At 39.0% G+C, this 25000-nt stretch overlaps 1 long non-coding RNA gene across 1 annotated transcript in view; it reads right to left on the reverse strand.

Moving 5' to 3' along the window:
• LOC135094279 (uncharacterized) overlaps positions 1-25000 on the reverse strand; it is a 220936-nt gene that overhangs the window by 128084 nt on the left and 67852 nt on the right. Inside the window, exon 2 of the long non-coding RNA XR_010263726.1 lies at positions 13951-14240. This is a non-coding gene — a long non-coding RNA (uncharacterized LOC135094279). The remainder of the gene's footprint in view (positions 1-13950; positions 14241-25000) is intronic.

The raw sequence follows: 25000 nt of genomic DNA on the forward strand, positions 1-25000 counted from the left end.
CAGCCAGACAGGAACACTCGCTGACAGTTAGTTAAAAAGCGCAACAGACAGATAATATATACAAGTAGACAGGTGTTAAGCAGGTAAACAGATAAACAGCTGCAAAATACAATAGTTTAAAAGGCTACGGCAGCGGACAGGTAAGAAGGCAATTAAGATGGCCAAGAAAAACAAAAGCAAAGGTAGACATAATTTGAGAGCAGGTAGGGAGAGAGAGAGAGAGAGGGAGGGACGGAAGGCAAACCAGGTGAGGCAGGGAAGTAATTAGACCAGCAAGGAGGACAGGTAAGCAAAAGGTAAACAGGTAGACACAATTAAGGTAGACAGAACAGGTAAGGTAGACGATTAGAGGCCAGGTAGACGAAAGGACAGGTAAAGAAGAGTAACCAGGTGGGACAAACAGTTAAGACTAGCCAGGTAAGGTAAGCAAAGGTAAACAGATACACAATTAAAGACCAGGTGGAGAAAATGAAAGGTAAACAAGGGCAACCAGGTGAGAAGCAGTTAATTAGACCAGGAAAGAAACAAAGACAAAACAGGCAGGTATAACTCAATAGAACAGGTAAGATAGACAGAACTATAGACCAGACAAAATAATATAAATCAAGTAACAAACACTAACAATGACAAACAGGTAGACTGAGACTCAGGTAACAGGTAAACAGATAATTAAAGAAAAGCACAAATAAACTCAGGTGGGAAGAAGACAGATAACTAACCAAGGAAACAAACAAACAGGTAAATAGACTCAGGTGACAGATAGGCAGGTGAAGCAGAAGTAAACAAAGGTAACAAATAAACAAATTCAGGTGAGGAAGAGACAGGTAAAATAAGGTAAACAGAAGCAAACAGGTATACACAATCAGGCAACAGACAAAGGACAGATAGACAGGCAATAAAGGTAAACAGAGACAAACAGGTGAGAGTAGAAAACAAGGCAAAACAAAAACACGTAAACAAAATAGATAGACAAGTAGATAAAGCGAAAAGTAAACAAACTAAGGCAAGACAGGTAGGGAAAGTAGAAAACAAGGTAAAAGAAAGACAAACAAGACAAAACTCAGAGACAAAACAGATAGACAGGTAAACTCAGGTGTGACAGGTAACTAGGCAAGCAAACAAGACAAACTACGACAAGTAAATAAACAAAGACTCACAGAACAGGTAGACAGAAGTAGACAAATAAGTAAAGGTAAACAAAGGAAGAACAAGATGAAGAAAACAGGTAACTAATGAACCAGAGTAAACAAAACAGGTGAACAGACACTCAGGTAGACAGAAAGGAGTTGTTTTCACCTGGCCAGGAGAGTGGTAGTACTTCTAAAAGTTTGAAGACAAGCAATTTCCTTCCTCCTTGTTTTTGTTGACCTCGCCCAGTTCTGGAGGGAGGGAGAGGTGGGAGGGAGGGAGGGAGGGAGAGAGAAAGCAGGACAGACGGGAGGGAGAAGAAGGATGTGAGAGGAGGAGATACAGAGCACAGATTAAACAAGCATAGACAAAGAGAGAGAGAGAGAGAGAGAGAGAGAGAGAGAGAGAGAGAGAGAGAGAGAGAGAGAGAGAGAGAGAGAGAGAGAGAGAGAGAGAGAGAGAGAGAGAGAGAGAGAGAGAGAGAGAGAGAATGGAAGGCAATGAAATAGAAGAAAGAAGCAAGAAGACAAGAGAGAAAGAGAGGGAGAAGAGGAAAAAAAGGACAATTGAGGAAAAAAAGGAACAATTGAGAGAGAGAGAGAGAGAGAGAGAGAGAGAGAGAGAGAGAGAGAGAGAGAGAGAGAGAGAGAGAGAGAGAGAGAGAGACAAATGATAACAAAAACAAGAAAACGAGAAAGGGAAGGCAGAGGAGAAAGGTCCCAGTACACACACACACACACACACACACACACACACACACACACACACACACACACACACACACACACACACACACACACTTCATTATACCTGCCTACTAATGTTAAGGGTTCATACACCTGTCCTATCAGTCAGGTGTGTCAAAGGCGAGTCATTGGCAAGTCAGTGTGGAGAAATGTGATTTGTAAGTGTGTCTGGTAAGTAAGATTCACAAGTACAGTGCATAAGTGGCGGCTGTTACGTGTGATTCTTAAGTGGGCCTCATTGAATCTCACTCACAAATTGGATTCACAAACACGATGGATCATAAGAGAGAGATTCATAAGTAAGGACGAGGGGAAGGGGCAACAGAGGGGGAGGAGGAGGAGGGAGAGGGTTAAAAGTGCAGGACTAAAGGTGGTCCGTCAAATGGCTCTCTTGGCAAGTCAGGAATCTCAAGTGTCTTTTATGATCGAGTGGATTTGATGTTCCAGACTGACTGGCTATTATTTATTTGATGCTTCGATGAATACTACTACTACTACTACTACTACAACTACTACTACTACTACTACTACTACCACTACTACTACTACTACTACTACTACTACTGCTTGTCTTCGTAAATGGGACTTCTTAATCTGGAATGACAAGGATTTCCTGTAAAGTTACGTTTGAGATGTAATATTTTTGTTACCACCACCACCACCACTACCACTACCACTACTACTACTACTACTACTACTACACAATTAATTTACACCGTAGAGCTTGTAGCATTGCAGAAATACTACGGTTTGTTTTATTTTGTTAATCCTGTAATGCTGTAACGCTTTTGTTTAGATAATTCTTCATGGTTAAGCTGTGGATAGAAATAACGAGGATTCTTCTTAATATGTAAATCAAATAACAAAATACTCTCCACTCATGCATAGACATAGATGACTGAACAATAATTACGTGGATTCTTGTCAGTTTGTAAATTAGATAATAAATACTTTTCATATCATAATTATTCAGTCAGTTTCAAGTCCAAAATCTTAGAGAAGCAGGACAACATAATGCAGGCGCGATGAGACACAACGTAATTTATAATGAAAACAAAAAAGATTCCCAATATAAAATGAGTTGGCAAATATTTCTACATCACAATAAACAAACCAGCTTCAATGTCGGTATTTCAGAGACGCACGTGATAAAATGAAAGCAAACAGACACACACACACCAAAATGGACAAAGAAAACGAAAACCTCTCGCCAATACAAGAATCAAATGAGTTCCATAACCACGCACACACACACGAACACACAAACAATTCAACAACAAATACACAAATCCAAGTCAACAGTTAACAAAAGAAAAAAGACAAAATTTCATAAGTGAGACGAAAGATTAAAGCAAAAACAGTGAGCAAATGAGTTTAATATATGAAGAAATAAGAAAAATGATAGAGAGAGAGAGAAGCACACACAAGCACACACACACACATGATCACCCCTTCCACACACACACAACACCCACACACAAGGACACAACCTCACAAACACCTAACAAATATACAACTGTTTCTTCACAAGCTGACAAGAGGGAGTCAAAACCACTGGACCTTTACCTCCCTGCTCCCTGTGTTCCCTCCGTGTCGTCTCCAGTTCTCAGGGGTGTTGCAGGGGTGCCACAGGGTACCAGAAGGGCGAGTATTAACGAAGGCTTGTAGCTCATAACTCAGGAGGGCCGGAGGGAAATCAGAGGCGCTTCAAACTTGTATTAGATAAAAGGAAGTGCAACCAAAATGACTGCCTGAAGATAACGTGCTGGTGTGGGGAAGGGGTGAAGAGAGGGGTGCTGGGGTGAAGGGGAGAAGGAAGGGATGTTTGGTGTGTGGTGTTTTGGTGTGTGACGAAAGGCAGGGGTGTTTGTGTGTGATGGGGTGTGTTTGGATGAAAGGAAAGGGTTGTTTTCGAAGTGTTAAGTTGAAGGGAAGAGGTGTTTGGGAGTGTTTTGGTGAAGGGCAATCCACAGGTGTGAGAAGAGAGGTGATGGGGAGAAGGGAGAGGTGATGGGGTGAGATGGAGTGAAGGTAGAGAGTTGGGGTGAAGGGATGGGGTGTCTGGATGTGCTAGGGGGAGAAGAGAAGGGTAACTGAGCAAAAAAAGAGCGTAGGAAGAAGGAATGGGCATTTGGAAAGGGGAGGATAAATGCATTGGGGAAAGATGAGAAGGTGTAGGGGTGAATGTACTAAACGGTGATGGGGTGAAGGAGGTACGTTCTAAAGTTAAAAAGAAAGGAGTATGGGTCAATATAATGGTGGTGGGGAGGGAAGGGGTGAGAATGGTGGGGTGAAGGGGTGAAGGGAAAGGGGTGATGGGGGGTGAAGGGGTGCAGAGATAAGTAAAGGAAGTCATCTCTTATGAAAGCATTGTCAGTTTGTTGACTAATTGCCCGGCAGGATGTCTTAATGAGAGAGAGAGAGAGAGAGAGAGAGAGAGAGAGAGAGAGAGAGAGAGAGAGAGAGAGAGAGAGAGAGAGAGAGAGAGAGAGAGAGAGAGAGAGAGAGAGAGAGAGAAAGAGAACAATAACTAGATCTTACTTATGCATACTTGATTCATCCTAATGCACTCCTTTCCTCCTCCTCCTCCTCCTCCTCCTCCTCCTCCTCCTCCTCCTCCTCCTCCTCTTCCTGTTTCCCTCCTCCTTCCTTCACCTTCCCACCTTTCCTCCTCCTCCTTCTCCATCCTACCATCTCTCCTTCCTCCTCCTCCCCCTCCTCACCTGGGCTTTCACTGGTCTCGGCAGGAAATGTCACCTGCGCGTTGCTCCCTCACCCAGGTAACAGGTAACTCCCCTCACCTTTCTCCTCCCTCCCTCACCTCCCCCTCACCCTCCCTTGCTTTCCTTCTCCCTCCCTTCCTTCGCTCTCCTCCGTTACTTAGCACTCCTTAACCTCCCTCCACACTAAACTCTCTCTCTCTCTCTCTCTCTCTCTCTCTCTCTCTCTCTCTCTCTCTCTCTCTCTCTCTCTCTCTCTCTCTCTCTCTCTCTCTCTCTCATTCTTCCTTGCTTTTCTCTTCTATCTTCTCTTTCTTTCTCTTCTTCCTTTCCTTCCTTCTTTTTCTCCCTTTTTTCTTCCTCCTTCATTCTCCTCTTCCTTCCATTTCTCTCTGATTCTTATTCATAATTCTCCTTTTCTTCTTCCTCTGTTCTTTTCTCTTCAATCTAACCTCTCTCCTTCCCTTCCTCTCTTCTGTTTTATCCTTCCTTCCTTAACCCTCTTTCAATTAATCCCCTTCTCTCCATTCTAGAGAAATTCCAGAGAAAGAAAATAATGAATAAAAAAGATGGAATGAGAGAGAGGAAAGGAGAATAACAAATAAGAAGAAAGAGAGGAATAAACAAAAAAGGAAAACGAAGGAGAAAAAAAAGAATGTAAAATGGAAGGGGGAAAAATATAGGGAGAAAGCTAAGCCAATAAATGGAATAAGACAGAAGGAAGGAGAATTACAGGAAAATGAACAAGAAGAAATGGAATAAGGAGAAAGGAAAGAAGAGTTAGGAGCAAATAAACAAAAATAAATAAAATGAGAAAAAAAGGAGAATTAGATGTAGATATACAATAAAAGAAATAGAAGAAGAGAGGAAAGGAAAGAATTAGAGGTAAACAAACCAAAGATAAATAGAATAACAGTAAAGGAAAGAAGAATTAGAGAAATAAACAATAAATAGAAAAGACAAAAAGAGATTAAGAGATAGATAACAAAAAGAAACAGAATAAAAAGATAGGAAACGAGAATTAGTTAAAAGAACAAAATGGAATAAGAAAGAAAAAGAAAAAGAGAGATGGAGAGAAAGGAAAGAAAAACAAGCGATAAAGTGAAAGGCACAACAGAACCAGACAATAAAGATGTAAACAGGGAGGCAAGAAGGACACCGCTACAAAAGGACATTAAACACACTCACAATTAATTAAGGGAATAAATTTGAGGAGTTTAAAACCACTTTCCACGGATCTGTCAGCGTGGGATTAAGGTTAAGCCTCGAATCTCAACTATATAGACAAAAACAATAGATTTATGCCCACAAAAGGGATCAGAGGTTATCAGAGTAGGATTGGCATGTTTACCAAAGGATTAGGAGCACGGGAGTAGGATTGGGAAAGGATTAAGAGAGAATTGGAATAAATGGTGAATAAGGTTGTAGGATTAATGAATGGAACAGAATAATGAAAGAGTACTGAAGAATTGGTGATTGGAAGATACGAATTGAGTTGAAGAGAGGACACTAAAGGGGTGAGAGTTGTAGAGGAGACACTGAAAGGGTTAGAGCTGAAGAGAGGACACTGAAAGGGTTAAAGTTGGAGAGGATGACACTGAAAGGGTTAAAGCTGAAGAGAGAAGGACACTGAAAGGGTTAAAGTTGAAGAGATGATGACACTGAAAGGGTTAGAGCTGAAGAGAGAAGCACATTGAAAGGGTTAAAGTTGAAGAGAGGATGACACTGAAAGGGTTAAAGCTGAAGAGAGGAGGACATTGAGGAGTTGAGGGTTAGAGAGAAAGATTCTGAAAAGGTGAGAGTTGAAGAACCGAACAGTGAAGATTTGAGAGTTAAAGAGAAAGATTTTGGAGAGTTGAATGTTTAAGAGGAGAACAGTGAAGAGTTTAGAAGTTGAGGAGAGTGATTTTGAAAAGTTGAAAGTTGAAGAGAAAGATTTTGAGGAGCTTGGAGGTGAAGAGAAGGATTTTGAGGAGCTGGGAGTTGCAGAGAAGAGCAGTGAAGAGTTAAAGAGTTGAGAAGAGTGATTTTGAAAAGTTGAGAGTTAAAGAGAAAGATTTTAAGAGCTTAGAGGTGAAGAGAAAGGTTTTGAGGAGCTAGAAGTTGAAGAGAAATACATTGAAGAGTTGAAAATTGACAGCTGCTGACACATCTTGCTTAATTACAAACCACGGTGAGATATTTTTGCGTTTTCAATAGCCATACTGAAAACATACTGGCTACACATTGAAAAATCTACTGTTTTAACGCTTTTTTCCTTCTTATGTGTTTGAGATTTTAAACAATGATTTTTTGGTACTGTGAATTTTGTTATTATTTATTTATTTATTTATTTATTTATTTTATTTATTTATTTATTTTTTATGTAGGAGGGGCAGCGGTCAAAGGCGCCGCTCCCCAAACCAAGTCAAAAGCGGTCTTCAAAAATTCAAGGATAAGCGTCTTGAAACGAAACGGTAAATAAAAGATAAGAGAAAGATGAAAACTGAACAGCAACCCTTTAAAAAAAATATCAGAATACATAAAAAAAAAAAAGAAAACTAAGCAAAGTCCTTGAGAGTTCATAAGTCAAAGGGTTGAACAGAAGAGACGAGAAAAAAAATAGTAAGGTTGGCACGGGGTGAAGAAAGTGCTTGGAATGGGCGCCTAATGACGTCCCGTGGCGCAGGTGTTTTTGTGGCGCACACCTGATTAATGACCGGCTAATTGACCACCTAGGGAGACAGGTAGGTGGGTGGGAGGGTGGCCAGGTGAGTGGGTACGTGGGTATTGGAGTGGCGGAGGAATGGTATTGGGCGAGTGGGTAAGGTAGGTGCGTACAGAGGTGGGTATTGCGTGGGGGGGTATTGGGTAGGGAGGGTGGATAGGTGGGTGGAGAGATGGGTAATTGGGGTGGGTGGGTATAAAACAGTAAGGTAGGAAGGTAATTGTGTGTGTGTGTGTGTGTGTGTGTGTGTGTGTGTGTGTGTGTGTGTGTGTGTGTGTGTGTGTGTGTGTGTGTGTGTGTGTGTGTGTGTGTGTGTGTGTGTGTGTGTGTGTGTGTGTGTGTGTGTGTGTGTGTGTGTGTGTGTGTGTCTCTCTCTCTCTCTCTCTCTCTCTCTCTCTCTCTCTCTCTCTCTCTCTCTCTCTCTCTCTCTCTCTCTCTAAAGAATAAGTATCACAAATCAGAGAGAGAGAGATACACCGATACACACAAACACACACACACACACACACACACACACACACACACACACACACACACACACCAGCTCCCCCACACACCACCACCTCCTTCTCCCCCAACACACACCAAAGGAGACATCAAGACATACAGATAACAAATACAACAATACAGACACACGCACATATATTTGCAGGGAAATACGAACCCTACCAATCTTTTTGCATTAGTGGACATGATCCCCAGGTAATCCTAAGTAGCTCACCTGTCCCTCACCTGCAGTAGTGTGTGCTTACCTGGGCCTGACAGGTGTTATGGGGGAAGGGGGTGAGAGAGTGAAGGTGCTGTGCTACGCTGATGAAGGAGAGGTGTGGGAAGTGCCTTGGAGAAAAGTTTAAGTGAGTTTTGAGATAAGGGAGAGTTAAAAGGGTTGATAAATTTAAGGAGAGAGTTTGAGACGAGGGAGTTTAAGAGCTACAGGAGTTTAAGGAAGGAAAAGCTTAGTAGTGGAAAGAGATTGTGACGAGAACGAGTTTACGAATGGAAAGACGAGAATTAATAAGTGAAGAATGGAAAGAGTTTGGAGAATGTTGAGATTCTGAAAGTGGAAAGAATTTATGATAAGAAGAATGAGAGAAAGAAGGCATGAGGAAGAGAATGAGTGGAGGAGTGGAAACATTTGGGATTCGATAGAGATGGAGAGTAGAAAGCTTTACGTTAAGAGTGAAACCTAAACATTCAGGGAGAAATAGCTTAAGAACGAAAGGAGTTAGAGAGAGAGAGAGAGAGAGAGAGAGAGAGAGAGAGAGAGAGAGAGAGAGAGAGAGAGAGAGAGAGAGAGAGAGAGAGAGAGAGAGAGAGAGAGAGAGAGAAAGGGCGGGCGCCTCGTTCCGCCTGAGCAGCACAGTTCCGGTGTGAATAGAGTGTGACGTCATCTTCGTGTTGATGCATACAGAAGTGTGATAGAGAGAGGGAGAGGGCGAGAGGGGGAAAGGCAAAGGGTTAGTAAAGGAAATGAAAGGTGAGGAAAGGAAAATACATGGAAAAATCTCCTTATGATGATTTACTTGTGAAGGAAACAGCAAAAAAGGGAGAGAAAAGATAAGAAAGGAAGGAAGGAAGGAAGGAAGATAAGGGTATGATAGAGGTTTAGAGAAAGACAGAGTAAGAGAAAAAGGAGGAAGAGGATGAAATGAGGAATAAAAGAGACTAAGATGAAGAAGAATTACGGTGAAGCAAAGAGGAAGATGGAGAAAAGGAATGAAGGACGTTTGAGGACAGAGGAATAGGAAAAGGTGGAGGAAGAGAGAATAAGAAAAATAAATGGGATAGAAGCTACAAAAGGAGGAAAGGAAGACAATAAAAACAATGGTGATGGAAAAGATAAAGAAAGAGGAAAATGATAAAGACTAAAAGAGGAAGGGTAGAGAAGGAAGTGGAGGTGTGGAAAGGAAGAAAACGAGATAATGGAAATTAAAGATAATGGAGAAGGAAAGGAGAATAAAAGAAAGGCATGAAGGATAATAAAGAAAGGAGGAAGACTGAAGAAGGGAAAAGGAACTGGAGAAAAGATGGACAGATAAAAAAAAAAGGGAAGATAGTGAAAAAGGTGAAAGGAAATTATAGAGAGGATAAAAAAGAAACAAAAGACCATAGAAGAAAGGAGAAAAAAATAAGGAAGGAAAAAGGAAAGTGGAGAAATGAAAAGAAAGAAACGATAAGAAGAGGAAAGGGAAAGCATTGTAAAGGAAACATTCACACACAAACAAACAAACAAACAAATAAATAAATAATAAATAAAAATATATAAATAACAAAAAAATATAAACTCGAAAGGAAAATAAAAAAATATATATATAAATCACAAGGAAACTAAAACTGGAGTAAAAAAAAAAGATAAGATGAACACCACGATAAGATTAAGGTACTTGTATGTAGGAAGTGGCAAAAAAAAACCTCTAAATTACATGAGAGGAGAGACAGAAAAGAGATGAGAAGGGAGAGATGAGACAGATAAGACTTAAATTTTCTCTTCGCCTTCACCAGACACTTGCTTTCTTTTCCAGCGATGTGGAGTGGAGCGGAACAAGACAAACAAGGGAATAAACAACTCTGGGAACCGCGAGATACAAAGGTTTGCAAAAAAATGAATAAAGAAAGAAAGAAAGAAAAAAGAAAATAATAATAAGCATAATCTAAAAGAAATCCAGTTCATGTGTGTGTGTGTGTGTGTGTGTGTGTGTGTGTGTGTGTGTGTGTGTGTGTGTGTGTGTGTGTGTGTGTGTGTGTGTGTTGGTTTCAGTCTGTTTACCTGTGTCTATAAACGTTTACCTGTCTACCTGTTTATCTGTGTTTATAAATCTGTCTGTTTGTCTCTTTTTCTATGTCTTTCTGTCTGTTTATCCATTTATATGTCTGTCTATCTGTCTGTTTATTTTTGTCTGTCCGCCAGTTTACCAGTGGATTTCATGTCAGTCTATCTGTTTACCTGTCTGTCTGTCTACCTTTCTATTTACGTGGCCATGTCTTTATAATCCACGTCTGTAAAGTGTATTTCTCTGTAGCTGTATGTTTTGATCTGCGTGCATGTATGTGTGGATGTATCTATCTGCTTTTGATCTATGTTCATCTATGTTTTGAATCTCAGTGAATGTGTGTGTGTGTGTGTGTGTGTGTGTGTGTGTGTGTGTGTGTGTGTGTGTGTGTGTGTGTGTGTGTGTGTGTGTGTGTGTGTGTGTGTGTGTGTGTGTGTGTGTGTGTGTGTGTGTGTGTGTGTGTGTATCTACCTGCACTTATCTATATTCTTTTGTTTCTATTTTTAAGTATGTATACACGTATGTAAATAAAGAAGTATATTCATTGTAGCTTCCTTCCAGTTCGTGTGCGTCATATTTCCAAGTATCATTTGAATATCAGCGCCATGAACTAAAGCAGCGATACATACATAAGGTGATGCAGCAGGACTCTTATGTTTTCCTGAAGGTGACACGATCGGCAGGAAAGTTCTTGTTGGTTTATTTATAACTGAAATACTAATATAGAAGAGATTGAAGAAAGGAATAGCAAGCAGGAAATGAGGGAAGCAGATGTAGGCAGAGTTTATTGTCTTAAAGATGTACCAAGACACAGCCTATAGGAATTTCTTTACTGATTTACGCATAACTGAAATAGATAACCAATAGTAAGCTCTTTATCAACTTACACATTACTAAAATAACACTCAAAAGAATAATAATAATAAAAAAAAGATCAAACAATGAAACTTGGCAAAAAATCGAAAAACAGTATACTTCTTAAAGATACACTATCATAATTAACACTTTTCAGCCTTATTAAAATAGAAACTTGAATAAAAACAATATATACATAAAAATACGAAACAGTAAACAGGTCAGGTAGCCAGCACAAAGGAAGCTGTTCAACTCTCACCTTCAGCGCCTCCAGGAAAAGTTATCCTCATGCAAACACACACACACACACACACACACACACACACACACACACACACACACACACACACACACACACACACACACACACGTAGCTCGAGACATACGCACCAGGCCACTAAATAAGGGCAACATGAAGGCATTCCGCTATTGCCAGGTATCGATGGGGTTAATTAATTTGGGAAAGGTGTGGCGTTGGTCATCATTTGTTATTATTCATTGCGTTATCATTTGCTTTTTGTTATGAAGTTATTTATTTATTTATTTATTTATTTATTTATTTATGTAGCTTTGCGTGAAATGTGTCCTGGATAAGTGCATTTTTTCTCATTTTTTTTTCTATTTGTTTTGTTATTCTTATTCTTAGTAGCAGTAGTAGTAGTAATAGTAGTGGTAGTAATTGTAGCAGTAGTAGTAGTAGGAGCAGTAGTAGTAGTATTAGTAATAGTGGAAGTGGTGATAGTAGTAGTAGTAGTAGTAGTAGTAGTAGTAGTAGTAGTAGTAGTAGTAGTAGTAGTAGTAGTAGTTTTTTTTTCTTACATATAAAGGAGACTAACTAATATAAAAATAGGAGAAAACCACTTAATCCTCGTTGTAATAAAGAAACGAATGTAAAGGAGAGAAGTGTTTGGAAGTAAAAGGGCACACAACTTTCAATTCACGGACGATACAAAAAGAACAAAAAAAAGAGGAAAACTTCATTCTCGATCCTAAGAGAAGATTCAGTAGGAAAAAAAAAATGAGTTTACCAAATAAGGGAAGATAATTAAGTCAGTGGAAAAGTAAGGAAGAGTAACAGAGGAAGCAATAGATATAAATAACTCGGGAGACATAACACGCAGCGCCAATGTGTGTACTTTGATCCCTCGCAGGTAAACTTTCCTAATGAGCAATGCAGCCACACGATTTGTCCCTCAACTAATTCAGTCCTATATGGTTAGGTTAGGTTAGAAGTTAGGTTAGGTTAGGTTATTCTGGGTTAGGTTAGGTTACGTTAGGTTAGGTTACGTCAGGTTAGGTTAGGTAAGGTTAGGTTAGGTTAGGTTAGGTAAAGTTAGGTTAGGTTAGGTTAGGTTAGGTTAGGTTAGGTTAGGTAAAGTTAGGTTACGTTGGGTTAGGTTAGGTTAGGTTAGGTTAGGTTAGGTTAGGTTGGGTTAGGATAGATTAGGTTATGTTAGGTTAGGGTAAGTTACGTTAGGTTAGGTTAGATTAGGTTAGATTACATTAGGTTAGGTTACGTTAGGATAAGTTAGGTTAGGTTAGGTTAGGTTAGGTTAGCTTAGGTTGGAATGGCTTGGCTTGGGTTGGGTTGGGTTGGGTTAGTTTACGTTAGGTTAGGTTAGGGTAGGGTAAATAATGCCATGTTAGGTTGGGTTGGGCTTGAGTGGGTTGGGTTAGGTTAGATTAAATAGGTTAGGTTACGTTATGTTAGGTTAGGTTAGGATAGGGAGATCATGTTACGTTGGCCTATGTTATGGTTGGGTTAGTTAGGTTAGGTTAGGTTACGTTAGGTTATATGAAGTTAGAAGAATTTATTATGGATTCACTGGTTGGATGAAATTTCTAAGGAGAATCTTTAGTGGCGTCTTCAAAGCCACACTCTGAACTTGCACCACAGCACCTCACCGAGCCTAACGCGACCTGGAGACATGAGACTTTCCTGGTACTCGTTCGTGTTTCTGACATCACCTCGATTAATTTGCTGGACACACGCGTTCTCTGAGTCACCGCTTCTTCTGTCTTCCTGTGAACAAATAGGCGTGCCGGGGCGTCCCATCCTCTCTCATTCCCATCTACAGCTCGTGCCACCGGGGAAACAGGACGCAACTAAGAAAGAACTAGAGTGTAAATAGATGCTGAGTGACGAGGGATTTCTTTTTAGGCCATACGTTTCCCAAGTCACGTTTTAACTTGTCACTTGTTGGAATGTTACGCCACGTGGGTGTAATTAATATTGATAAATTAATACTGGTACTGATATTTTTATTTGATTTTTTTCTTCTCACTAAAATTTATATTGAAACTGATATTTTTACTTGACTTTTTTTCTCTCTCTTTTACATTTTCTACATCTGAATAACATATATTTATGGGCACGAAGGCAAGGTCTATTACGCCGAAGGTTTAATAAATACAGAGCTGAATAAAGAAATAAAAAGAAATACTCGAAGCGGAAACCTAACTTCTCAGATCTGATCCTTTGTAGTGAGTAAGTATTCCTGGAAAAAAAAAGAAGTGATGATGCGAGGGAAGAAATGGGAAATCTTTGGGGGCAACAACATTTTTCTCACTTAAGTTCAAATGAAGTTTAGTATTTCCAGCTGAATATGCTCATGAGTGAAGAAAAAACGTGTGTAAACAATCCAGAAAGAAAACGAGGTATACATATGAGTAAAATGACAGGAAATGGATCTCACACCGCCTTTTTAATCTTAGTCATTACTTAGTTTTCTGCGGCATATTTCAACACGTGGCAACCGTAGAACAGGTTGCCACGTGTTGAAATATGCCACAGAGAAAACTAAGCATGAACATGGTAATCAATAAAATGAGAAATGCAATCTGAACCACCACACCGTCTTTCTAATCAATTTCTGAGCCTTTTCTACGTCTACCCATAAATCCAAACACGCCTCAAGTTTAAAAAAGGAAGAAAATACAGATAAAACTACAAAGAAAACGAGATTAAACAATAAAAGCAGCAGGAGACAAGAAAAACGGGCGGGCGGGAGAGCGATGCTTACCTTGTATATTTTCTTAAGTTTCAATCGATAATATGAATAAGACACCTGGGCCGGGGAGGCTTGATGGGAGGTGATGGCAGGTGTGATACTCGCCGCCACTATGCTCCTGATTGCTAGTTACCTGCTGTTACCTGCCCGCCAGCCGCCCATTAGACATTAGCTGCTGTTGACGACTCCTGACAGAATCCGAGGCATCAGCTGGGTCGTCTGTCATCACGTGGCTGCGATCGTTTCCCTAGCTTGTAGTTTTCTCGTTGGTAGTGAAGTGATCAGCTGGCACCAGTCACTCCCTGTCATCCAGCCAGTCAGCCAGTCGTTTGAAACAGGTTTACAAGTTTACGATAAGGAATGAAAGGATGGAAGGATGGATATGTAATTTCACAATCATCCCCATAATAATAAACATGTTTCTCTCACTTACCGGGGTAAGCAGCTGATAGGCAAACCATACCCACTCTCACACCAATTGGACAAAACACACACGAGGCAATGGGATGATTGTTAAGCCCACTAACAATCTGACAGCCACATCTACGCTACCTTGTTAGTTAGAAAACACAAGTTACTTAACCGCAACTTTACCTGCACACCAAGACCCAAGCATCAAGCATTCACTGTCGACCATTATCACCCCAACCATCGCGGCAAACGAGCTAAACTACCACTGCCTTGTTTGAGCCTGCAATGAGCGGCCGCAAATGGAGTTATCACACAGGTAAAGCTCCTCACAGGTGACAGGGGTGCCCGGGGAGTTTGTCAAGCGGGAGCATCACCTGTGCATCACCTGGGTAAACACAACACCTGACGAAAGACCTCACAGTAGGGTTGCACTCAAACTTGTGGTGTTGCATGCTAATAAAATCCTGGTTTGAGGTTTTAAGGCAGTTAGGAAGTCATCGCCGCCATCTTGTATCTCTTGAACTTTCCACAGCTTCTCTCTCTCTTTCTCTCTTTCTCTCTTTGACATTTCTCTAAGCTGCTGGATTCAAAATGGCGGCAGGATGTGCTTCTGCATCACTAGCTTTTTGCGTTTAGGTAGTTAGGGCACACACACACACACACACACACACACACACACACACACACACACACACACACACACACACACACACACACACACACAATTAATGCAATATCATATGTCAGAGTGGACTGGAAATTATTGTAATGCCAAAAAATCATGTTAATTAGAAGACATATTATGATAAGATGCAAATTAATACTAAGAGAGAGAGAGAGAGAGAGAGAGAGAGAGAGAGAGAGAGAGAGAGAGAGAGAGAGAGAGAGAGAGAGAGAGAGAGAGAGAGAGAGAGAGAGAGAGAGAGAGAGAGAGTACACTTGTGGAATAGAGACACAAATACTAAATCATTTTGGCTTCTAAAACCTGTTTATATTTTTTTCCCAAAAGACCACAAGCCACGTCATTAATCTTGGGACATTTAATGATCAAGATAACATTGATTTACTGTTTGGAAGAGTAATTAGTACTTGTTCCAATGCAAGGCTACCTACACCTTTTTTTTTCCTTGTATTTTATTATTTTTTTTCACCTCCATTTAATTTCTGAGGCTGTTTACTTGTCCATCTTTTTTGTATTTTCCTTATTTCTTTAATTTCTTGGTGTTATTATTTTTCTCATTTCTTAAAAACTAAATTTGCTTTTTTTTTTTTTTTAGGTTTTCTTCTTTTCCATCTTTAATTTCATGGATCTATGTTAATTTACTACCTACTCAAATATTTTTCCAGTATCTATAATTTGTTGTTTATTTTTTTCCTGTTTCCTACGGTTTTTTTCCTACATTTTATTGGTTTTCCCCTTGTTTTTAATTTCTGGGGCCGCATTAATTTGTCTCTCTTTGGTATTTTCCTCCTTTCTTTAATTCCTGGGATTGATTTTCCTTTTCTTTTTCTTTCTTACTTTTTCTCGTCTATAAAAATTTGCTTTAGTTTTTTTTTCCAAGCTTACTATCTTTCTTAGTGTCTTTTTTTTTTTTTAATTCCTAGGCCTATTTTAGTTTCTTCCCTTTTCTATTAGTCATTTCTTGTCTTTAATTTCTTGCTTGCTTTACTTTTTTTCCGCTTCTACTTTCCTTCCTTCTTTTCAATTCCCTTAGTCTACTTTATTTTTCCCCCATTTCAATCTTTTTTTTTGTTCCTCCTGTCTATAACTCTTATATATTATTACAAATTATCGTAAATCTACAATACATTAAAAGTGATTTATGTTTGACTTGTTTATTTTTTTTTATCAGCCTCTCTCTCTCTCTCTCTCTCTCTCTCTCTCTCTCTCTCTCTCTCTCTCTCTCTCTCTCTCTCTCTCTCTCTCTCTCTCTCTCTCTTTAATTTCTAGGTGTGTGAATTATTAATGGTCGTAATTCAGAAATGCAACAATAATGATTTCTTAAAGAGATGTTCAGTTTGCTTTATAATTCCTTCATTATGTTTTTCTTCCTCCCTTTAATTCTTAACTTGGTGAATTATTAGTTATAGTAATTTTAAAATGTCATGATAAACGTCTATTTTCAATGTATCGTAACTACAAATTCAATGTTTAATTCTTATATACCTCTGCTATGTCTTCGTATTCATTCTGCATGCTTGAATTTAACATCCTATTTTCTTATCTCATTAATATTTTACTAATGGAACAGTCAACCAACGTATTCACTCCTTCATTCCTTTCACTGGTAAACTCCACCCCGTCCACCTCAATAATGCATATGTTTCCCGGAATCTTCGCTCTTTCCTTCCTTTCACTGGTAAACTCTGACCTGTCCACCTCACTAATGCAAGTCAACTAAAATTTTCACTCTTTCATCCCTTCCACTTGTAATCTCTGTTCTTGTCCGCCTTGCTAGTGAAAGACTCAACCAGTACCTTCACTCTTTCATCATTTTCACTAGTAATCTCTGTCCTGTAAACCTCACAAATGCAAGAGTCAACTAAAATTTTCACTCTTTCATCCCTTCCACTTGTAATCTCTGTTCTGTCCGCCTTGCTAGTGAAAGACTCAACCAGTACCTTCATTCTTTCATCATTTTCACTAGTAATCTCTGTCCTGTAAACCTCACTAATGCAAGAGTCAACTAAAATCTTCACTCTTTCACCCCTATCACTGCTAAACTCTGAAACTATCAATCTGGTTCTCCCCCTCCCCCTCTCCCTACAACTGTTTGGGGAGAGAAGCATTAAAACAACTTAAAAATATATATACTGTGCTTTCTTTTGTTTTTTTCTAGTGTTTTATTTTCAGAGACCGACATCAAGAGTGGATTTCTTATTTTTTTTACTTTGTCTGCCTTTTTTTTTTTTTTTTACTTTCTTTACTTTAATTGATCGCTTTTTAATTCATTCTTTACTTTATCTCTTGCCTTTTCTACTTAATTTTTATTTCTTTACTTTCTTTGCATCAATTCTTTAAGTCCCTTTTATTATTTCCTTTTACCCTCTTTGTAACCTTTAGCCAGTCTCCATAATACAAACAAATAAGATACACAGTACATATTCACGAAATTACTAAAAAAAAAAAAAAAAAGCAGAATTACGAAGAATAGAAATAACGAAAGGTATAGAAAACGGGAGAAGGAACATGAACCAAGTGAAGGCAAGACGCAACAGTGATTAAATACAGGAACATGAGAACGTGGCTTAACATATTCATGACTCTGCTGGGATGTGTAATGGTGTAATAGTACGTCGCTTCTCTGATCACACTGGCGGCTCGTAAAGGTGGAAATACTGACGGCTTATTAATGAGTTACATCATACACACGATTAATTCTGTCCTTGTGGGAGTCATTGCTACCACGCTCTCTCTCTCTCTCTCTCTCTCTCTCTCTCTCTCTCTCTCTCTCTCTCTCTCTCTCTCTCTCTCTCTCTCTCTCTCTCTGGTTTGTGGTGACATTGCTACCTGTCAAGAGAAAGAGAGAGAGAGAGAGAGAGAGAGAGAGAGAGAGAGAGAGAGAGAGAGAGAGAGAGAGAGAGAGAGAGAGAGAGAGAGAGAGAGAGAGAGAGAGAGAGAGAGAGAGAGAGAGAGAGAGAGAGAGAGAGAGAGAGAGAGAGAGAGAGAGAGAGAGAGAGAGAGAGAAAGTAGTAGTAGTAGTAGTAGTAGTAATGTTGTTGTTGTTATTGTTGTTGTTGTTGTTGTTGTTGTTGTTGTAGCTGCACGTTAGCAAAAAGAATGAGAAAAAATTATCAAAACTCTCTCTCTCTCTCTCTCTCTCTCTCTCTCTCTCTCTCTCTCTCTCTCTCTCTCTCTCTCTCTCTCTCTCTCTCTCTCTCTCCGTCTAATTTGCATTTATTCATAATGCATCTAATTAACTTGAAATTTTCGACATAATAATTTCTAATCTTGCGTTTATTCTGACAATTGATGATGGTATTGTATTTATTGTATCTCTGTGTGTGTGTGTGTGTGTGTGTGTGTGTGTGTGTGTGTGTGTGTGTGTGTGTGTGTGTGTGTGTGTGTGTGTGTGTGTGTGTGTGTGTGTGTGTATCTTATTCATGTACTGGCTTATTTATTCATTTTCCTTTCAGCAGGTAAGCTAGTTATTCGTGAACCGTGTTTAATTAGTATTTGTTCTTCCTATGTATTTCTATGTATCTTTGTATTTATCTATCTGTCTATCTATATCAATCCTTACTCGCTTATCTACTTCGATATCAATAAAAAACTATCTATTTGTCCATAGGCTTGTCTAACTAAATATATCCTACCCTGTCTATCTATCTATTCTTCTGTCTATCTATCTACTTTACTTAAATGCGATTAAGTTGGCGAATCTTTGAAAACATAGAGAGAGAGAGAGAGAGAGAGAGAGAGAGAGAGAGAGAGAGAGAGAGAGAGAGAGAGAGAGAGGCAAAACAACAGGAAAAGAAGGAAAATTCTCTCTCTCTCTCTCTCTCTCTCTCTCTCTCTCTCTCTCTCTCTCTCTCTCTCTCTCTCTCTCTCTCTCTCCATCGTCACTCGCTTTACATTTTAAGGTCAACGAGAAAAACGAACAGGAAAATTATAAGGAAACCGAGAAATCCTTACTACTCTCTCTCTCTCTCTCTCTCTCTCTCTCTCTCTCTCTCTCTCTCTCTCTCTCTCTCTCTCTCTGATTCTGCTCCCTTCTCCTCCTCCTCTTGTTTATTGTTGTACTTCTTCCCTATTTACTTCTCCTCCTCCTCTTCCTATTCATCTTCCTCCTCTTCATTTGGTTTTCCTCCTTTCCTTCCTTCTTCTCCTGCTTCTTCAATTTCTGCGTCTCCTCCTTCCTGTTCCTCCTACTGCTTTTCTTCTACTTGTTCTCTTCTTTCATGTATTCATTCCTCCTTTTCTTGTTCCATCTTTTCTGTTCTTTTCTTCTTCTATTTCTCTTCCTTTTATTCAATGATCTTTCTTTTCTTAAATTTCTATTACGTTTTCTTACTTCTCGTACTGTTTCTGTTCCTTCACTTCCAGTTCCCCCATCTTCTTTATTTTCCTCATTTACTCCCTCTTCTTCTCTGCCTCCTCCTCCTTCATTCCTCTCACCTTTTTCCTTCGTTTTCACATCTTCTTCCTCCACCTCCTCTATTTATCTCGCTTACTCCCTAACCTTGTCTTCGTTTCTCCTCCTTCATTTCCCTCATTATCTTCCTCCAATTCCTTTACTTCCCTCAACCTCCTTCCCTCATTTTCTCCTCTACTTCCTCCCCTCCACTTCCTTCATTTACCTCATCTCCTCCTACACTTCCTCCACCTCTATAATTATCCTGATCTCTACATCCACTTCCTTCACCCTCATTTGCCTCCCCAGCCAAGACGTCACCTAATCACACTCACCTGCTTGCCCTAACCTCATCTGAGCCTCGCGAATAAGGTGAGGTTGCAGAGTGGCGGCAAGTTAATTAATAAAGTATTCTAGGTGGGATGCCAGCTTGCGGCACCCCACTGTGGAATTCATTAGGGGAGTGACACCCTGCTCGCCAGCCGCCACGATTAATCTGGTATCACTGGAGTCTTGGGGAGAGGCGGAGGCTGCAGAGGGTGCTGGTGAGTGTGTGGGAGTGGGAGAGGGGTGGGAGAGGGGTGGGAGAGGGATAAGAGGATAGGTAGTGTTGATGAGAAAGAAGGAAAATTAAAGATGATTTAAGAGAGAATATTTGAGAAAGAATGAAGGTAAGAAGGTTTAGATTAAGAAAAGGGAAAGGAGAGAATTGGTGAGGGATGGAAGGTAAAGGATAGATGCCAGAAGGATGAGAGATAATATTGTTGATGCGAAAGGAAAGTTTAGGAGTGAAAGAATCAAACAGAGAATCACAAGAACATTAGAAGATATGAAATGAAGGGAAGGTGCAAGAAGCCATCAATCCTACACGTGGCAATTCTAATATACAAACATCCCTATTTTTGCCTATCATCTTTTGCCTATCATCTTCATCCATAAACCATTAAATTTAGTAAGGAAAGGGAAGAGAGAGGGCAAGGAGAGGGAAGGGAAAGGAATGCGAGAGAGATAGGAAAGGAATGATAGCTGTGGGTGATGACGAAAGGGGAAGGGTTAGGAGAGAAAGAGAGAGTGTTAGGAGTGATTTGAGTGTGGGTTGTGAGAGAGAATAAAAGGAAGGAGAATGTTGAGAGGAATGAAGTAGATAGACAGTGGAAACAGATGAAGGAGGAGATGACGGGGAGAAAGGAAAAGATTAATGACTCAGCGGAAAATGCATTGAATTAAGGTCAAGAAAAGACAGTAAGCAGACAAAAAAGAAAAGAAAAAGAAAAAAGGTAGATGCATGAAGGAGATAAAGAAAGAATAAAGAATAAGTAGAAAAAAGTGACAGACAAAACAGAAGAGATTAACAGAAGATGAGAGAGAGAGAGAGAGAGAGAGAGAGAGAGAGAGAGAGAGAGAGAGAGAGAGAGAGAGAGAGAGAGAGAGAGAGAGAGAGAGAGAGAGAGAGAGAGAGAGAGAGAGAGAGAGAGAAACAAACGTGGTGCTGATGAACATACATAAGAGGCACAGAGGATAAAATAAAAGGAAAAAAACAAAGAATAAAGAAAAATGAAAAATTGCAGAGATTATCAATGCGAAGATTTGTAAAAGGAAGAAGAAGAAACACTAAAGAAAATGCAAACAAAAGAAGAAAAAAGGAAGGAACGAAAAGATTGCGAGGATTATGAATGACAACAAAAAAAGAGAAGAGGAGAAGTGAAGAAACACACATGAAGAAACACAGAAATATGCAGGAGGAAAAAGGAAAAGGAAACAAAATATGCAAAACAGAAGGAAATAAAGGAAAAAGGGGAAATATATCAAAACGAATAAATTTCACGAATGAAGAAATGGGACGAAAAATGAAAACAAAGTAAGCACAAGAATAAATTTAAGAGAGAGAGAGAGAGAGAGAGAGAGAGAGAGAGAGAGAGAGAGAGAGAGAGAGAGAGAGAGAGAGAGAGAGAGAGAGAGAGAGAGAGAGAGAGAGAGAGAGAGAGAGAGAGAGAATGACAAAATATGAAGAAAAGTGGTATATACGAAAAGAAAGAAAATAAGGAAAAAGAAAGAAGAAAAGGAAATAAAGAAAATATTAAAGAAAACATGAATAACACAGGCAAACAAATGACTAGAAAAAAGAAAAGAAGACTCAGACATAAGAAACTGTAGAGAATAATGAGAAATAATACAGAAAAATGAAAATAAGACAAAAAAAAAGACGGAAAATAGAACACCAAAGAAAACAATTAAAAACAAATAAAAAAAATATATAGAGATGAAAAAAAGAAAGGAGATAGAAACCCAAAGAAAACCAAAAAAAAAGAACACTACCCAAAAAAAGTAATAAAAAAAACAAGATAAATTAGAGTAAGAGAAGAAAAAAAGTAAAAAAAAAAAAGAAAAAAAAATTAGGCAATCCTTTATACTCACGAACACAGGTAAGACACTCCCATTATTCCTCACTCATTAACCTGTGAGGGAGTTGATTCATGGGGCTTCGAAGCAGAGCCGTGAGTCAGGTGAAGCTTCGAACCCCCCTTGAGTTATGAAGCACTAATGAGGCGTGATGGACCAGGTAATTGCCCACCTGTTAACTCTTTCTCCAGGTAGACACAGGTAATGTAGGTCAAGGAATATGTTAAGGTGCTAATTAATCACGATAATAGGTAGCGAGGAGAGAGTAAAGGTGATTAGCTGAGAGTAATTGATAGTGTGTGTGTGTGTGTGTGTGTGTGTGTGTGTGTGTGTGTGTGTGTGTGTGTGTGTGTGTGTGTGTGTGTGTGTGTGTGTGTGTGTGTGTGTGTGTGTGTGTGTGTGTGTGTGGAATGTTTGGGTGAGGTTAGCTTAAGGTAGGGTTGAGGAAATGGCTTTTACACACACACACACACACACACACACACACACACACACACACACACACACACACACACACACACATTGTTTTCCTTCTTTTCATAATGACATTCACGTTTTTTTTTTTTTTTACTTTGTTCACGCCTTTCTTTCAAAACATCACAGAAACCGTGTGTGTGTGTGTGTGTGTGTGTGTGTGTGTGTGTGTGTGTGTGTGTGTGTGTGTGTGTGTGTGTGTGTGTTTATCAGATACGAAAATAATGATTAATGAAAAGAAGGAAATGGGACGGAATGAATAATGATGAATGGAAAATGAAGGAAAATGACGAAAAATTGCCGTAATAATGGTGACTTTTTGACCTGTAAAGCAAGTAGTAGTAGTAGTAGTAGTAGTAGTAGTAGAAGTAGTAGTAGTAGTAGTAGTAGTAGTAGTAGTAGTAGTAGTAGTAGTAGTAGTAGTATAAAAAGTGTTCTTTATACGTGTTTAACAAAATATAAAATCTAACTTTATAACGAAAACTACAAAAAAAAATAAATAAATAAAATAAATAAATAAATCACGTAATTGAAACAGATAGACCGAAATTCCCACAGTTCCTAAACCGGAGACATCACACACACACACACACACACACACACACACACACACACACACACACAATACCGACACACTCCCAACAATACGTACACACACTGAATTATTGTGTGGATTACTGTGCTTGTGTGTGTACGGCTTATCCTCTTGTGTACGTACTTGTGTGACAGTCATGTGCGTGTGGGGGTGTGTGCGTGCGAGCCTGACTGACGCGCGCACAATGCACACAGGAGATAACAATGGAAATGGAAAAGGAATAAGAAGAAGGAAAGGGGAGAAGAGAGAGGATGAAAAAAGTCAATATTGAGAGTTCTTTAATTTGATGTTTTTTTTATTTATTTATTTGTTTATTTTATTGTATTTATTTTTGATGCCGGAGGAAGAGAACGAAAAATAAAGTCAACATTTTTTTTCATCTATTGATTAATTAGTTTATCAGTTCATTTATTTACTGTCTAAAAGAGGAATGTACGGTAAGAAAACCAGGAGATAAGATAAGAATAAAAAAAAATCTAAATTAGAAGTTCTTTAAAACAATACCTTCTCTTATTTTCATTATTTCTTATTCTTTTATTTTCTTCTAAGTCTCCATTCGTCACCCCATGTGTTTTGGACCAGTGTGCTGTGTTCTTATTTATCTGTTTGTGTTCGTCAAGGTCATGGTCTGTGTTCGTCTCATTCCATATATTCTGTATACCCTCTATTTTTAATTATTGGTGATGTTATACGTACAAAATTTGAGAAGAAAAAATGTCTAAATTATTTGCAGTGATAATGAGAAAGTAAAATAGTAGTAGTAGTAGTAGTAGTAGTAGTAGTAGTAGTAGTAGTAGTAGTAGTAGTAGTAGTAGTAGTAGTAGTAGTAACAATCAATCTTATTATAACTGCTTTTTTTTGCCTTCATGTCTTCAAAATTCGTAAAAATAAAAAAGTTAACCACTGATCAAACCAAATAAGAGCTAAAAAAAAAATAATAATAATCGCAACGCATTCAGAAAACACACACACACACACACACACACACACACACACACACACACAATTCAATACAATAATCATGTCAGATACAATAATCATGTCACACTACCAATTCTAATACGTGGCATGTCGAAGTATGCACGAATCCTCCCCAATTATGTAAAAAGGAGAAAAAAGGTGAAGCAAAAAAGGTGTGAATGTTAACAATACATCATCAAGGTGTGCTCTCAGGTGTGGCGTGTCGACCAAACACCTGGAAACTCCCTTCTTACCTGGGGATTTTTTTTTTTTTTTTTTTTGGGTTGCCTGGGTGTCTGTATTTACTATTGTTGTTGTTATTTTATTGTGTGTGTGTGTGTGTGTGTGTGTGTGTGTGTGTGTGTGTGTGTGTGTGTGTGTTTAAGTGAGGAGACAAGACAAGACAGGGATGTGTAGTGCGGGAGAGTGTGTTAGTGTGTGTTTGTGAATGCGTGTTTAAGCAAGTGAAAAAGCAAGTCAAAAAGGAAGGAAGGAAGGAAGGAAGGAAGGAAGGAAGGAAGGAAGGAAGGAAGGAAGGAAGGAAGGAAGGAAGGAAGGAAGGAAGGAAGGAAGGAAGGAAGGAAGGAAGGAAGGAAGGAAGGAAAAACATAAATATCTATTGTTATCATTATATACTTGTGAGTTTAGACAGTGAAACAAGTACTGTAGGAACTGCTTGTGTGTGTGTGTGTGTGTGTGTGTGTGTGTGTGTGTGTGTGTGTGTGTGTGTGTGTGTGTGTGTGTGTGTGTGTGTGTGTGTGTGTGTGTGTGTGTGTGTGTGTGTTCATAAATTTAAAGAGAAAGAGAGAGAAATAGTGTAGTGAAATGTATCTCATCTTCTATCACACACTTTCTCAACATGGAGATAGAAAAAATAAATAAACAAGATACGAGAACGAGAATAAAATAGTCTTAAGTGGCAGGAGAGATAAGAAAGTAAAAAAAAAAAAAGCAGCAAATCACAACAAAATAAATGTGCCAAGTGGAATGAGATAGAAAAAAAAACATAATAAAAAAAGAGAGAGAATGAATGGTGGCAAATAAATAAGGAAATAAAACAAACAACAAGGAAAATAAAAGAAGAACAGAAAAACAGGAAAACCAAGTCAGTGAAAAAGCAAAACCAAACCAAACCAAACCAAAAAAT

Source organism: Scylla paramamosain, chromosome 45, assembly GCF_035594125.1.
Source record: "Scylla paramamosain isolate STU-SP2022 chromosome 45, ASM3559412v1, whole genome shotgun sequence".
In the NCBI taxonomy this organism is placed as follows: Eukaryota; Metazoa; Arthropoda; class Malacostraca; order Decapoda; family Portunidae; genus Scylla; species Scylla paramamosain.